Source organism: Eleutherodactylus coqui, chromosome 6 (assembly GCF_035609145.1).
Source record: "Eleutherodactylus coqui strain aEleCoq1 chromosome 6, aEleCoq1.hap1, whole genome shotgun sequence".
NCBI lineage: Eukaryota > Metazoa > Chordata > Amphibia > Anura > Eleutherodactylidae > Eleutherodactylus > Eleutherodactylus coqui.
Genome location: NC_089842.1, coordinates 132135102 through 132149448, shown reverse-complemented (window position 1 = coordinate 132149448; position 14347 = coordinate 132135102).

The following is a 14347-nucleotide window of genomic DNA, read 5'->3' as shown; positions in this document are numbered from 1 at the left end:
TTTCAGACCACAGTTAATCTACTGTTATGCACATAGCTGTGATAAATCCCGCAGAGCTGTAACCACAATTTATCACTCTCATCATCCTCAATCCCAGAAGTATACAATCTAAGCTCACTTTCACACACAAAGTATAGGCCATTTACATGCAACGATTATCACTCAAAAGCCATCGTTTGAGCAATAATCGTTATGTGTAAATGCTTCCATCTTTCACTCTTCGGCTGAAAGATGATTTTTAGGTGAGCGTAAAACCCATCATTCGGCCGGAGAGGAGATAGAACAGACTGCATGCTGTGTTTGCTGTCCATGGTGCTGTATTCTCCACGGAAGCTGCTGATTACATTGTATCCAGCAAAAAGCCCCTGGCAGAACAGAGCTGAATGCAGAGAACAGACCACCTGCTGTTTTCTGCATACAGGTCCTGGAAGCTCATTTACATGTAAATGAAGGTGATAAGCTGCTAATGGACATTAATGTCCATTAGCAGTTTATGCAAATCAATCACTCAAAACCTATCTTTTGAACGATTATCTTTGCGTGTAAATGGGCTGTATCTCTCCCATCCTCTCTGACTCAAAGAGTTTGATTGTAAGCTCCCTGCTCAAATATAATGTATCACTTTCATCATCCATGATCCCTGGAGTTTAAAAATCTAAGCTTCCTAATACATACACTGTATCTCATGCATCACCCTTGACCCCTTGGGCTCTCTCAGACGAGCCTATGCTACAGCGTACCACGTGCGTTTTTTGTTTGCGTAATACACAGTACCAATCTCATATTGACTTTCAATTGTGCCCCACACACAGCGTGAAATGCATAAGAAAATGATCACAGCATCTTGGAGCATATTACCCGCGCATACATGCATGTCTTATTTTGGTGCGTAACACTCGTCATTATCATATTCTGGTGCATAAGATACGCAATAAATATGCTTGTTATTTGCATATTTATAGTTTACACACAACAAAATATGCTTGTAACACGCAGGGTAAATATATTTGTCTGAGTGAGTCCTTAGCATGGGGTCACATAGGGCGGCACTGACATGGCTGCAAGGCAGCTGCTGTTCTTAAATAGATTTTACCAGGACAGCTGCTTTACACATAAACCCCAAGGCTGATTGTAATTGCCCTACCCCTGTTAGTGCTTGCATTTTCCTGACAATTGCCGGGCTGTACCTACAAGTGCATGTGCAGCCTGACAATTATAGGTAAAACGTGAGCGTAGCAGCTGCCACTAGCGCTTATGTAACAGCAGCCTTATGGAATTTCTTTGATTAAAAACAGCTGGTTCACATTGTGCACAAGAAACCAGAAAGATAGGATTTGTTTATCATTCTAAGGCCTCATGTCCAAAGCTGTACCGGTATAATGCTGTGTGTCTCCCTGCAGGGTTTTACCGATGTTTGTAAATACCGAGTCTGCTGACAAAGAACTGGCAGAGACCACATATGGCTACAAGTGTACTGCGCGTATCACACGCGGTAATGCCCAGTGTGACTTTTTAAAAATGTATTCCCCGCTCCTTTTCAAAGCTGGGTTGCATCTGAAAATGCCACCCATATAATAATGATAAACTTTATTTGTAGAGCGCCAACATATTCCGCAGCGCTTACATAGACAGGGGATACAGAAAGACAAAAGTACAAACATTACAGAACCACGGTTACATATAGTAATCAGTTGATGGAAACAATAGGGGTGAGGGTCCTGCTCCAACGCGCTTACATACTACGAATAGTGGGGTCATACAGAAGGTAAAGGGCTGGAGATGGGCACGGTATGGTGAGGTGGAGAGTGAGGGGTGCTATACACATAGACAATGGTCAGACACTTAGCCGTGTGACGGCAGAATCGTTATGACTGCAGGAGCGGTTTATGACGGCTAGCAGGGATTGCAGTCAATAGTTCAGGGAGCATGTTATCAGGCGGAGTACAGAGGGGTTTGTTTAGGGAATGCGGTATGACTCCCTGAAGAGGTGCGTTTTTAGAGCACGCCTGAAGTTCTGCGAGTCCTGGATTGCTCGGGTAGCCTTTGGTAGTGCGTTCCAGAGGACCGGTGCTGCTCTGGAGAAGTCTTGGAGGCGGGAATGAGAAGTTCAAATTAAAGGGGCGCTCAGTTTTGTTTAGTTAGCAGAGCGGAGAGCCCGGGCTGGGTGATAGATTGAGATGAGGGAGGCAATATAGGGGGGCGCTGTGCTGTGGAGGGCTTTGTGGATGAAGGTAGTGAGTTTAAATTGAATTCTGTATTTAACGGGCAGCCAGTGCAGTGACCGGCACAGCGCAGAGATGTCCGAGTAGCGGCTGGACAGGAAGATGAGCCTGGCTGCCGCATTCAGGATGGATTGGAGAGGGTAGAGTCTGGTGCAGGGGAGGCTGATCAGCAACTAGTTGCAATAATCGAGCCAGGAGTGGATGAGGGCAACAGTAAGCGTTGTTAACGTGTCTACAGTTAGAAAAGAGCGGATTCTTGCGATGTTCTTGAGGTGCAGCTGACATGTTCGGACGAGAGATTGGATGTAGGGGGTAAATGATAGATCAGAGTCCAATATAACCCCAAGGCAGCGGGTATGTTGTCTAGGAGTTATGGTGGCGCCACACACTGAGATGGAGATGTCAGGATGAGGTCGGTTAGTGGAGGGTGGAAATACCAGTAAGTCAGTTTTAGAGAGGTTTAGTTGTAGGTAGAGACAGGACATAGTGTTAGAGACAGCAGACAGACCGTCGGTGATGTTTTGGAGGAAAGGTGCAGAGATGTACCTTTTGATGTAACAAGGTAGATTATAGTATATAATTGATAAATGGGTAGAGACCGGAGATGAAGAGGTTTTCGCCTTTACATTAAAACTCCTGGAATGCAGAAACTACTGACCCTTTGGGAGATATGAAAGCTACAAGAGAAGAAGCAACCTACAGTATCTGTCAATATCTGGGTATAGATATGGACACTATTTGGGACTGATATATGGGGGACACTTTGGGGGAGAGGAGTTAAGTTGGGTAACTGGAGTTGTGTTTGTTCTGTTATTGGGAAAAAAAAGCTGGTAAAAGTTACAATAAAAATGATTTATGAATAAAAATGCCTGTGGCATGTCTTGATTGACTGTCTTTTGTAACATGGTTTAATGCAATACTATCTTGTATTAAATTCTAATGTATGAGCAACAAATAATTGCAAGTTCAAGTCCCCAATAGGGACTAAAGAAAAAAACTCTTATTTTTTCTAATAATAAAACTAAGTTTTAAAGAGAAAAAAAACTTTTTTTCATATTTACAATAAAAGGAGAACAATAAAACACATTTGGTATCAAAGTGGCCATAAAAGTCCGATAATATAAAATGAATGCATTAGTTATCCTATATAGTGAACATTTAAAAGATATATATATATATATATATATATATACACACACACAAAATCTAGAAAGCGATCAAATAGTGTTGTGAATTCCAAAATGGTACCAATAGAAACTACTCAATGTCCTGCAAAAAAATAAGCCCTCAACTAACTATTGATGAAAAATATAGTTATGTCTGTCAGAAGATGGCAGCAGAATAAAATGACACAATTGCCAAAAAAAATTAAAATCGTATTTTTTTTTCCCTTCTGCTTTGCTCAGATTTATTTAAAAACTGTGAGGTAAAAATACGCAGTACAACCCTAGATAAATGCTTTAAGGAGTCTAGTTTTCAAAATGGGGTCATTTGTGGGGGTTCTCCACTGTTTTGACAGCTCAAGAAGTCTACAATGGGGCCTAAAATGCCTTTAAAGGGGTTGTCCCGCGGCAGCAAGTGGGTCTATACACTTCTGTATGGCCATATTAATGCACTTTGTAATGTACATTGTGCATTAATTATGAGCCATACAGAAGTTATAAAAAGTTTTTTACTTACCTGCTCCGTTGCTAGCGTCCTCGTTCCCATGGAGCCGACTAATTTTCGCCCTCCGATGGCCAAATTAGCCGCGCTTGCGCAGTCCGGGTCTTCTGCTCTCTTCAATGGAGCCGCTCGTGCAGAATGCCGGCTCCGTGTAGCTCCGCCCCGTCACGTGCCGATTCCAGCCAATCAGGAGGCTGGAATCGGCAATGGACCGCACAGAAGAGCTGCGGTCCACGGAGGAAGAGGATCCCGGCGGCCATCTTCACCGGTAAGTATAGAAGTCACCGGAGCGCGGGGATTCAGGTAAGCGCTCCGGTAAGCTTTCTTTAGGTCCCTGCATCGGGGTTGTCTCGCGCCGACCGGGGGGGGGGGGGGGGGTTGAAAAAAAAAAAAAACCGTTTCGGCGCGGGACAACCCCTTTAAGCAAAATGTCTGTTCTGAAAGCCTCCGGCTACTCCTTTCATTTTGGGCCCCGTTGTGCATACAGACATAAGATTAGGGCCACAACGGATATGTTTATAAAAACAGGACAAACAGGGGGATCCAATTTGGGGTGTAAGTCTTCATTCATATGTGTGCTGTGCAAAAGAAAACTTTTTAAAGTGACATAATTGCAAATTGCATACTAGATCTCCTCAAAGAAGAGAACCACAAACTCTGGGTCACTGCAGAGCACGCACTGGTCCCGGGTTCCCTGAGAGGGGCAGCTTGGATCCCACCCAAACTCATAAAAGCAATCCCCAATATTTCCCCGTTCGCAAGCCAGATATTCAGGACTTGGACAGAATTTGGCCAAAAAAACGGTATGGTCATAGCCCCAGGCCCATTAACCCCCCTCATAACCAATCCTCAATTCGAAACAACGCTGAACGGGGTACCCATACTAGGCTTACACGCAACGCCAATACCAAGAGTTAAAGACGTGATGACTAACCTAAATGTAAAATCACTGTCAGAGATCATAGGAGAAGGAATAACACGTTCCGGCTCTTGGATGCAATATTTCCAGCTGAGGGGGTTCGTGGGGTCCCTGGTCCCCCAGGTGAACTTGGCAGGCGAGCTTACGCCTTTCGAACAAATGGTTATGTCAGCCTCTCCACAGAGGCACATGATCTCATCCCTATACAAGCTGATGCAGAGTCGGGAGATGGAGGCCCAGAGCCCCACGTATACAGATGCCTGGGAGAAGGAGTTGGGTTACAGTCTAACAAACGAGGACTGAGAGAGAGCCTGGACCCTGTGCCACAAAATGTCCCCAGCCTGCAGAGCCCAAGATCTAAACTTTAAAATTTTATCCAGATGGTACAGAACGCCCGACCTTCTACACAAGATCTTTCCCCAGACATCGCCTACCTGTTGGCGATGCAACACGGATAGAGGGAGCATGTCCCACATATGGTGGAACTGCCCGGGAGTGTCTGAGCTATGGAAAGAAACTACTGAACTATACAACCATATCTGTAAGTCACAACTAACTCTTACTCAGGAGATGGCTCTTCTCTCAGTCCTCCCAGGTTCAATAAAAAATGTTAAGAAAGGTATCCTGAGATTTTTCATACTGGCGGTTAGAAGGGTCATCCCTAGACTCTGGAAAACCACGACACCGCCCTCAAGAGCGATGTGGGTTGAGGAACTGAACAGCCTCATGAGATTTGACGAATTGGGGGCAGAGGAGAGCAACACTCAGGAGAGATTCTATCATACATGGCAAGTGTGGACTAGCTTCAGGTCTACTGAAAGATTCAAAAATTGGGTGGCTACGGGACATCTATAGAGGCGACCAGATATACCCCTGAGGGGACTCGATCCTGAGTGTGGCTCCCCTCGGAGATAAGCTCGGCCAAACCAAAACGCTCTTCAGTGCCCCCCCACTCCCCCTCCCCCATAACCTCTCCCCCCCCCCCCCCGTCCCCTTGTCCCCTGTCTGTCAGTCATGTCTTTGATTTGGTTTAAGTGTTGTAGGGTTAGGACAGCAAGAACTGTCTAAGTTGGGAAAAAGGAAACATACCCCGAATTTGTCACAGAAAGAGTTTATTGTAGTTTATCATTATTCACTAGCATATGTTATTTCTTATCGGAACATGAAAGACAAATGTATGTTTTATATTGAAAAGAAACGAATAAAATACTTTTGAACGAAAATGACATAATTGCCAAAAAAAAGAAAATAGTAATTTTTTTCCTTCTGCTTTGCTCAGATTCATTCAAAAACTGTGAGGTAAGAATACACAGTACACCCCTAGATGAATTCCTTAAGGAGTCTAGTTTTCGAAATGGCGTCATTTGTGGGGGTTCTCTACAGTTTTAGCCACTAAAGGACTCTACAAGTGTGCTATAGGGCCTAAATCACCTTTAAGCAAAATGTCTGTTCTGAAAACCAGCGGCTGCTCCTTTCGATTTGGGCCCCATTGTGCATCCAGACAGAAGATTAGGGCAAAAAGGGCTATGTTTCTGAATACAGGACAAACGGAGGTATCCATTTTGGGGTGCAAATCATCATTTTCATGTGCAATGCAGAAAAAATCCTCTTTTAAATTACATATTTGCAAAAATATGAAATTTTATTTTTTCTCCTCTAAATTGCATTAATTCCTGAAAAGAAACTGTGGGGTCAAAATACTCCTGACACCCCTCAGTGAAAACATTAAGGGGTGTAGTTTTTTTTAATTGGGTCATTTGTGGGGGTATCTATCATTCTGACACCTATAAGCCTTTGCAAACTTGGCTTGGTGCAGGAAAACAAAATGTTCCTCAAAATGTTGATAAGTAATGTTAAATTCTTACGTCTGCTAAATGGTTAAAAAAAAACTGAAGTTTTTCCAATGTACATCCAGAATAGAGTAGATAGATGGAAATATATAGCTCATGAAAAATGTGTACAGTATGTTTGCACATATTTGAGATATTGCAGTTGAAAATGTAAAAAAATGACAATTGTTTCAAAATGTTCCAAATTTTGGCGCTTTTAATAAATATACACAAATTTTATCGGACTAGGCTTGGTCTCTAAGGGGTTAACAGCTGCATGGGACTCCTCTTAGGCATAAGCTGCTGTTTAAAATCGAAGTTTTCAAAAAACATCCAATCAATCGGTTATAGTGACAGACCACTGAAATAACTGTCTGTCACTATACTGTGCTACGTGCAGCTTTAGGCCGCCTGCAGACGAGCGGGTCGGATCCGGCAGCGAGAAATCTCGTCGCGCGATCCGACCCCAGAGCCTGCAGGGACGAGCGCGTACTCACCCGCGCCTGGCGGCCCCAACTCTTTGATGTGCCGGCTGCCGCGCAGCCGGCGCATGCGCAGACCGGAGCCGGCGGCCAGGTGAGTGCGTGCCCCGCAGAAAATTAGAACATGCCGCGGTTTGTTTGCCACGCGAGATTTCGCGCGGCCAAACCGCGGCCGTCTGCATAGGAGTGCGTATTGTAATGCACTCCTATGCAGACTTTCAGCGGCGGAAATCCCGCGGGAAATCCCGCGGCGGGATTTCCGCTCGTCTGCAGGCGGCCTTATGGATGGAATGTTTTCTTTAAGCTGCTAAACAAATTTCGATCTTAACCCTTTCCAATCCAATTTGTATCCTGGTTTTCCTAGGGAGTTTACTCTTTTTCTGCTGTTATACAATGGCGCTATATGCTGGCTAAAGCCAGTACTGCATGAGGTGACACGTTGAAAAGGCTCCGACAGAAGAGAGGCTGGCAATATACAGTAAGAGAACCCCGACAGACGTCTTCCAACATCGGAGCTGCACAGCCTTAAATCATAATGTCTTCAGAGGTCACACAGTGGATTAGAAAGGGTTAACATCGGTCTCACACGACCGTATTTGAATTGTGGATTCCACGATCATATGATCAAATGCATAATAATCCACTCATGTTAGGGGGTCGGAATTGCATAATCTGAAGCATGTTCTATTTTACCGCAGATACCAATGACTTAGAGCCCATTGTTCTCTATGGTTGCGGATATACCCGCAGGCCATACACAATTACATTGCGTATGGCTGCGGGTATCCGTGTCATCGCTAAGCGACAGAGTGGGAAATATAAATGACAAAACAAAGTATACTACATATGACCACCTGTGTGAGTACGCGGCCATGCATAGTACAATTTTGCCACCATATGAGACCGTACGTAGGGTCACAGTCAGGCTCACAGCTGGAATCCGCATATGAGCCTGGTCTAACTCCCATCATCCCTGACCCCAGAAGCTCACAATCTCGCTATCTTCCACACATTAGGAAACACTAGGAAAACAATGAACTTATGAATATTCTATTAGAGCATGGGAGAAGACTGAAGGAAACTCATAAAACAGGGGGAGTATGTACACAATCTGTTCAGATGTGGTGCCATTCAAACCCAGGACCTCAGTGCAGTAATAGAGTAATGCCTACCACCCAACCCATGCTCACTCATCTTATAAAGTCATCCACATCAGTAATAATGATGATCCCTGCATACTGTTCAGGTTACTCAGACTGAAAAGAAGTGTTCTCATTACATTCACTATGGCAGTATATTGCACATCTTATTCTGGAGTAATAAAACCCGGTCTGAGATCCTACCTGAAATTGTGTCTCAGAGATTTAATATTATATCACCAGGCTCCATAATAACTGAGGACAGTGGCAGAAGGTGAGATGATAGACCGCTGTAGACATTCAGCCATCCTCCTTAACTGCATTACAGACATTCACGTTTGGATTAGTCGTGTTATTTTATCCTGTTAATAAGGCCGCCTGCAGACGAGCGGAAATCCCGCCGCGGGATTTCCCGCGGGATTTCCGCCGCTGAAAGTCTGCATAGGAGTGCATTACAATACGCACTCCTATGCAGACGGCCACGGTTTGGCCGCGCGAAATCTCGAGCGGCAAACAAACCGCGGCATGTTCTAATTTTCTGCGGGGCACGCACTCACCTGGCCCCCGGCTCCGGTCTGCGCATGCGCCGGCTGCGCGGCAGCCAGCACATCAAAGAGCCGGGACCGCCAGGCGCGGGTGAGTACGCGCTCGTCCCTGCAGGCTCTGGGGTCGGATCGCGCGGCGAGATTTCTCGCTGCCGGATCCGACCCGCTCGTCTGCAGGCGGCCTAAGGGAGATGGAATAAATCCTCCACAGTGCCACCTATTGAAAGGCAGCATTCCTTCAAGCCAAAGTATAAAAAGTCTGACTTTGGCTTGAAGGAATGCTGCCTTTCAATAGGTGGCACTGTGGAGGATTTATTCCATCTCCCTTATTTGCATATTACCCAGAGGAGCGTGCATGGCCATTTGAGTCTCCTTACTTCTGTTTATAGTTGCTCTCCCTAAGGAGAAAAGATAGCGTTTTTGACCCCCATTTTATCCTGTCAGTAACCAAAAGAGCCTGATGTGTATGGACAGCGCCAGGCTGGGTTTCCATGCAGTCACTTTTGTTACAATCCAACTAGCATTTACGGCTCATATTGTGAAATACATTGAATTATAAAATCTCCTGGGCCATATTTTATCAAGAACTGGAAGGCCTCCATATTATAGAGAATTGGTTGAAATAAAAGTCAGTTTCATGAATTGAAGGGATTGTGGATCTGGATCAGCAGCAATACTGGCAACTGGCAGTTATCTACAATGTACACTTATTGTCCTTGTCGCATACAACAGTTGGTCACCCCTAGTAGTGGTGCAACAGGCAATGACAACTCTGCAATATGTTCAGGACATCTTGCAGCCACATGTGTTGCCTCTTATGGCAGGGCTTTCCAGTTAGATAATGCTTGGGCGCACACAGCGAGGTTATCACAGGAATGCCTCCACAACATTATCACACTTCTGTGGTCCACGTGGTCACCAGATTTATTGCCAATAGAACATGTATGGGACCATCCGGGATATTAACTTCAACAGCCTACGAGTTTGCACCATCTACAGGCTCAGTCCAGAAATGAGGGCCAAGATGCCACAGGATACGATACAAAACCTGTATGCCTCCATCAACGTTACAATCACACATAGAAAGTTTAATTCGATTCCAACAACCCCTCCTAGGTGCTTGACATATATATATTTTTTGACAATGATTGTATTTGGAAAGTTTTCAGACAGTTTTACTTTTTTTGTACATTTTATGTTGTGGCCTTGTGTAAATGGAAAAATATTATCATTCTGCACTCAATACCCCATAATGACAAAGTAAAAACGGAATGCTAGAAATCTTTGTAGATTTTTAAAAAAATGAAAAACTAACAAATTGTACTGCCATAAATATTTACACCCTGTCTCAGTACTTAGTTGAAGCACCTTTGGCAGTGATTACAGTCTCCAGTTTTATTGGGTATGATGCCACGTGGTTTGCACACCTGGATTTGGGGATTTTCTGCCATTCTCTGCTGATCCTCTCGAGCTCTGCCAGGTTGGAGGAGCTATCTGTGGACAGCCATTTTCAGGTCTCTTGAGAGATGTTCAATTGGCTTCACATCATGGCTCTGGCTAGGCCACTCAAGGACATTCAGAGCTGGCCCTAAGCCACTCCTGTGTTGCCTTCGCTGTGTGCTTAGGAACTTTTTGCCCAGTTTGAGATCCCTTGTGCTTTGGATCATATTTTTAATAAGAATATCTACATACTTTGCTCCATTCAACTTTCCATCAAGTCTGACCTGTCTCTCTGTCCTAGCCATTGAAAGACACCCCCCGAGGGTGATGCTGCCACCACCATGCTTCACTGTAGAGATGGTATTGGACAGTGTCTGTTCGATATAACACTTAAAAAGAGGCCAAAAAGCTCAGTTTTGGTTTCATCAGATCAGAGAATCTTGTGTCTCACAGTCTGAGAGTCCTTAGGGTGCTTTTTGGCAAACTCTAGACAGACTTTCATGTGTCTTTTAATGGCTTCTTTTTGTCATCTCTGCCATAAAGCACAGATTGGTGGAGTGCTGCAGTGATGGTTGACCTGGAAGTTTCTCCTATCTATGCACAGGATCTTTGCAGCTCAGCCAGAGTGACCATAGGGTTCCTTGGTCACCTCCCTTACAAAGGCCACTCTCCCCTAATTAATTAGTTCGGTGAGTCGCACAGCTTTACTGGTCCCAGTTGTTCCAAACTTCTATTTAAGAGTTATGGGGACCATTGTGTTCTTGTGAACTTTCAGAGCAGCAAAACATTTTTGTAGCCCTCTCCAGCTCTGTACCTCCACACAATCCTGTATCTGAGCTCTACGGTATAGGCTGTTCTTTCCTCCTCATGGCTTTGATTTGGCTCTGATGTGCATTGTGAGTTGTGAAATCTTACACATATAGGGGTGTGTCTTTAAAAATTATGTCCAATTAATAGAATTTAGCACAGGTTGACTCGGATCAAGGTATAGGAACATTTCAAAGATGATCAAGAGAAATGGAAGGTCCCCGGAGCTAAATTTCTAGCATCATACCAAAGGGTCTGAAGACTTATGTTAGTGCAAAAATCTTTGTTTTTAATTTTTAAAAAAATTACAAAGATTTCAATTACTGTGGTTTTACTTTGTCATTATGGCGTGTTGGGTGCAAAATGATGGGGAAAACTTGAATTCGTTTTTATGTTTCAAAAGAATTTATTGAGATTTAACTAGTAAAATGGCAACACTCTGTGGCAAAGACCCCACGCAGGGGGAAAATACAGTTTTTAATAGAGTACAGAGATTCATCAACATTTTAACAGAAAAAAAGGGAGAAAACAATAGAAAAAGTATAAATTGTATGCAGGGAATATTAAAAATAACCCTATATATTATACGAGGAAGGGATACATCAAAGTGTCTTCTTTGTCTGGGAAGTTTAAGTCGAGTAGGTCCAGTTCAGCTTGTATTTTAGCGTTCATCTCCGGGTGATTCATTACTCAATTCTCCCTATTAGAGTCTCACAAAATAATGTAGGTTTGGAACGTTAACATAAGCTATCCAAGGCTCCCATATCCTTTCAAACTGAATGATTTTATCCTGACGCATAGCAGAAAGTTTTTCGTTTAAAAGAATTCTGTTCATGTGAGTTATAAGTGGCTCAAAAGGGAGTGTTGGTTTTTGTCATTGTTATGCCAATACGATACAAGCTGCCATGATAATGTACTGCAGAAGTTTAAAGGGGGCATTGCGCATACCCGCTGGTTTGTCTCCTAGTAATAAGACAAGGGGGTTGAGTCCAGGACTCTTTCCAGTAACAGAGGCTATGATGTGAGAGACTCTTTTCCAGTAAGTCTGTGCAGTTGGGCAGGTCCACCAAATATGGTGGTGTGAGCCCTCGTCATCACAGCCACGGAAACATAAACTGGAGACGTCCGAGTAAATAGCATGAACCCTCGTGGGAAGGTTGAATTTGTTTTTAATTTGCACAAGGCCACAATATAACAAAGGGTGGAAAGGGTGCAAAATAATAATGATAATAATAATAATAATTTACAAACTCTCCTTCTAAGTAACCACAAAAATGCTGAGCCTGGAAATTTGAAATAGGATTTCAGGATCAAAAGAAAATGAGGGGATTGCCAATATAGTAGTTTATGCTGCAAGTTTTATCGTGTTAACTGCTCCAACAGTAGAAAGCTCAAGGCTCGGACTGGTCCACCGGGGCGCCGGTAAATGCCCGATGGACCCTTGAACCAACATATGGGCCTCCCTGTTTACAAGAGCCCTTCCAGCCTACAGTACAGCGCACACTCTGCATGGGTCCCACAACGTATGAGATTTCTTCTTGTTGCCTGCTGCTGTGTGAGGAGGTCATGCAGCTGGCAGCATATCCCCACTGCTGGCTCTTGTCCTGCTACGAAGCTACAGAGCATGGCATTGGGTTTAGACAGGCAGTGTGCTTAGTATCGCTCTTACAGTGCTGGCAGTAGGCTGAAGCTGACAAGTTTGTTGCAGTGCAGCACATTGAATAAAGGTAAATACTTTAACGCTTGTATTTAATCCCCCCTCCATCTGTAGGGAAACTACACCTCCCAGCATACAGAACTTCAGGATATGCTGGGAGTTGTTTTCCCGCTGGGTAGCCATGATTCCCTTTTTAAAGGGTTTTTCCGAGTGTTTTTTTCAAACTTTGTAAGCTGTGCGAAGATAGGAGATTTTTTTTTCCTCTAACATCTCAAAAAAAACCCAAAAACCTTTACTCCTTCCTGCTCTGTGGCATAATAGTAAGTCATGGTTATGTACTATTACATCACAGTGACTGTACAGGTGCCATTTTTTTTGTTTGTAGTAAGAGTACTTTGAGGGAGACATGATATTGCAGAATTTCTTCCTGGCTTGGCTAGTCTATTTGGCCTTTCGAACAACCTGTGAGATGTTTGAGGAAGAACCCAGAAGTAGGCGGAAGCTCTAGGTGCACCCTCTTATATCGCAGTGGACCACAAAGGGCCAATTCATTCACCTGCGAAGGCACCAAGAAAAATTTGGTGGCCTTCCGCAAAATGACTGTGACCTCCTTTAACTTCTGGAGGAGGTGCGTCCAGGGTTACGGTACACCAATACAAATATGCATCAGTGCATCTCTTCTCAAGAGCGTCTCTTGGTCACCCAAAGGCAAGACCAAGCTAGATTCATTTTTTTTAGGTTGCTTTGTGTTTCTCCTCTTTTCTTTCCAGACACCTCGCTCCCGGGAACTCTTTTGCTTCCCTACACACGGCATTCAGGTTGGGCATCTCCATCATCAGTGGGATCGTTAGGCTGACCTGCAGTGCCATTTAGGAGTTTCTGAAACCTTCAGTGATGCTGCCACCCTCTCCACAAGCCTGGCTGGACATCGCTGAGGGTTTTCAATTTAAAGCGCATTTTCCGAACTGTATCGGGGCCCTGGATGGCAAGCACATCCACGTGAAGAAGCAACTGCACTCAGGGTCACGATACTACAACTACAAATAGTACTTCTTGGTAGTTCTGTTGGCCGTGGCTGACAGTAACTACAGTTTTGTACCTGTAGATATTGGGTCCTATGGAAGCACTGCGGATGCTCAGAACTTCAAGGCTTCCAGAATGGGGCAACAGCTTCTCACAAACTGGCTGGGCCTGCCAGAGCCATGGGTTCTCCCTGGTTTTTCAGGCCTACATGCCCCGTTTGTCACTGTGGCAGATGAATGCTTTGGTCTGACAACCGACATTCTGCGGCCATTTCTGCGCGGAGAGTTGGACACCAGGAGATGGGTCTTCAATCACCGTCTCACAAGGGCTCAGCATTTTGTCGAATTCATGCCACTGTAGTCCTGCATACGTTTTGCCAGACCAATGATGCGGGTTGTGCTGTCGAGGATAAGCCTGTTGCAGCAAGCTTACCAGTTGTTACATTGGATCTGAACCCACAGCTTAGACCTATAGCATCAGGACAATAGATATCAAAATATTACACTTTTTGCGTTCCTATTCACATTACAATCTTTTTTTGCATAATTGGGCCACATTATAAACTAATACCTCATTACCGGTGATCACAACAGAAACAGTAATTAAAGCTTATTAAAAA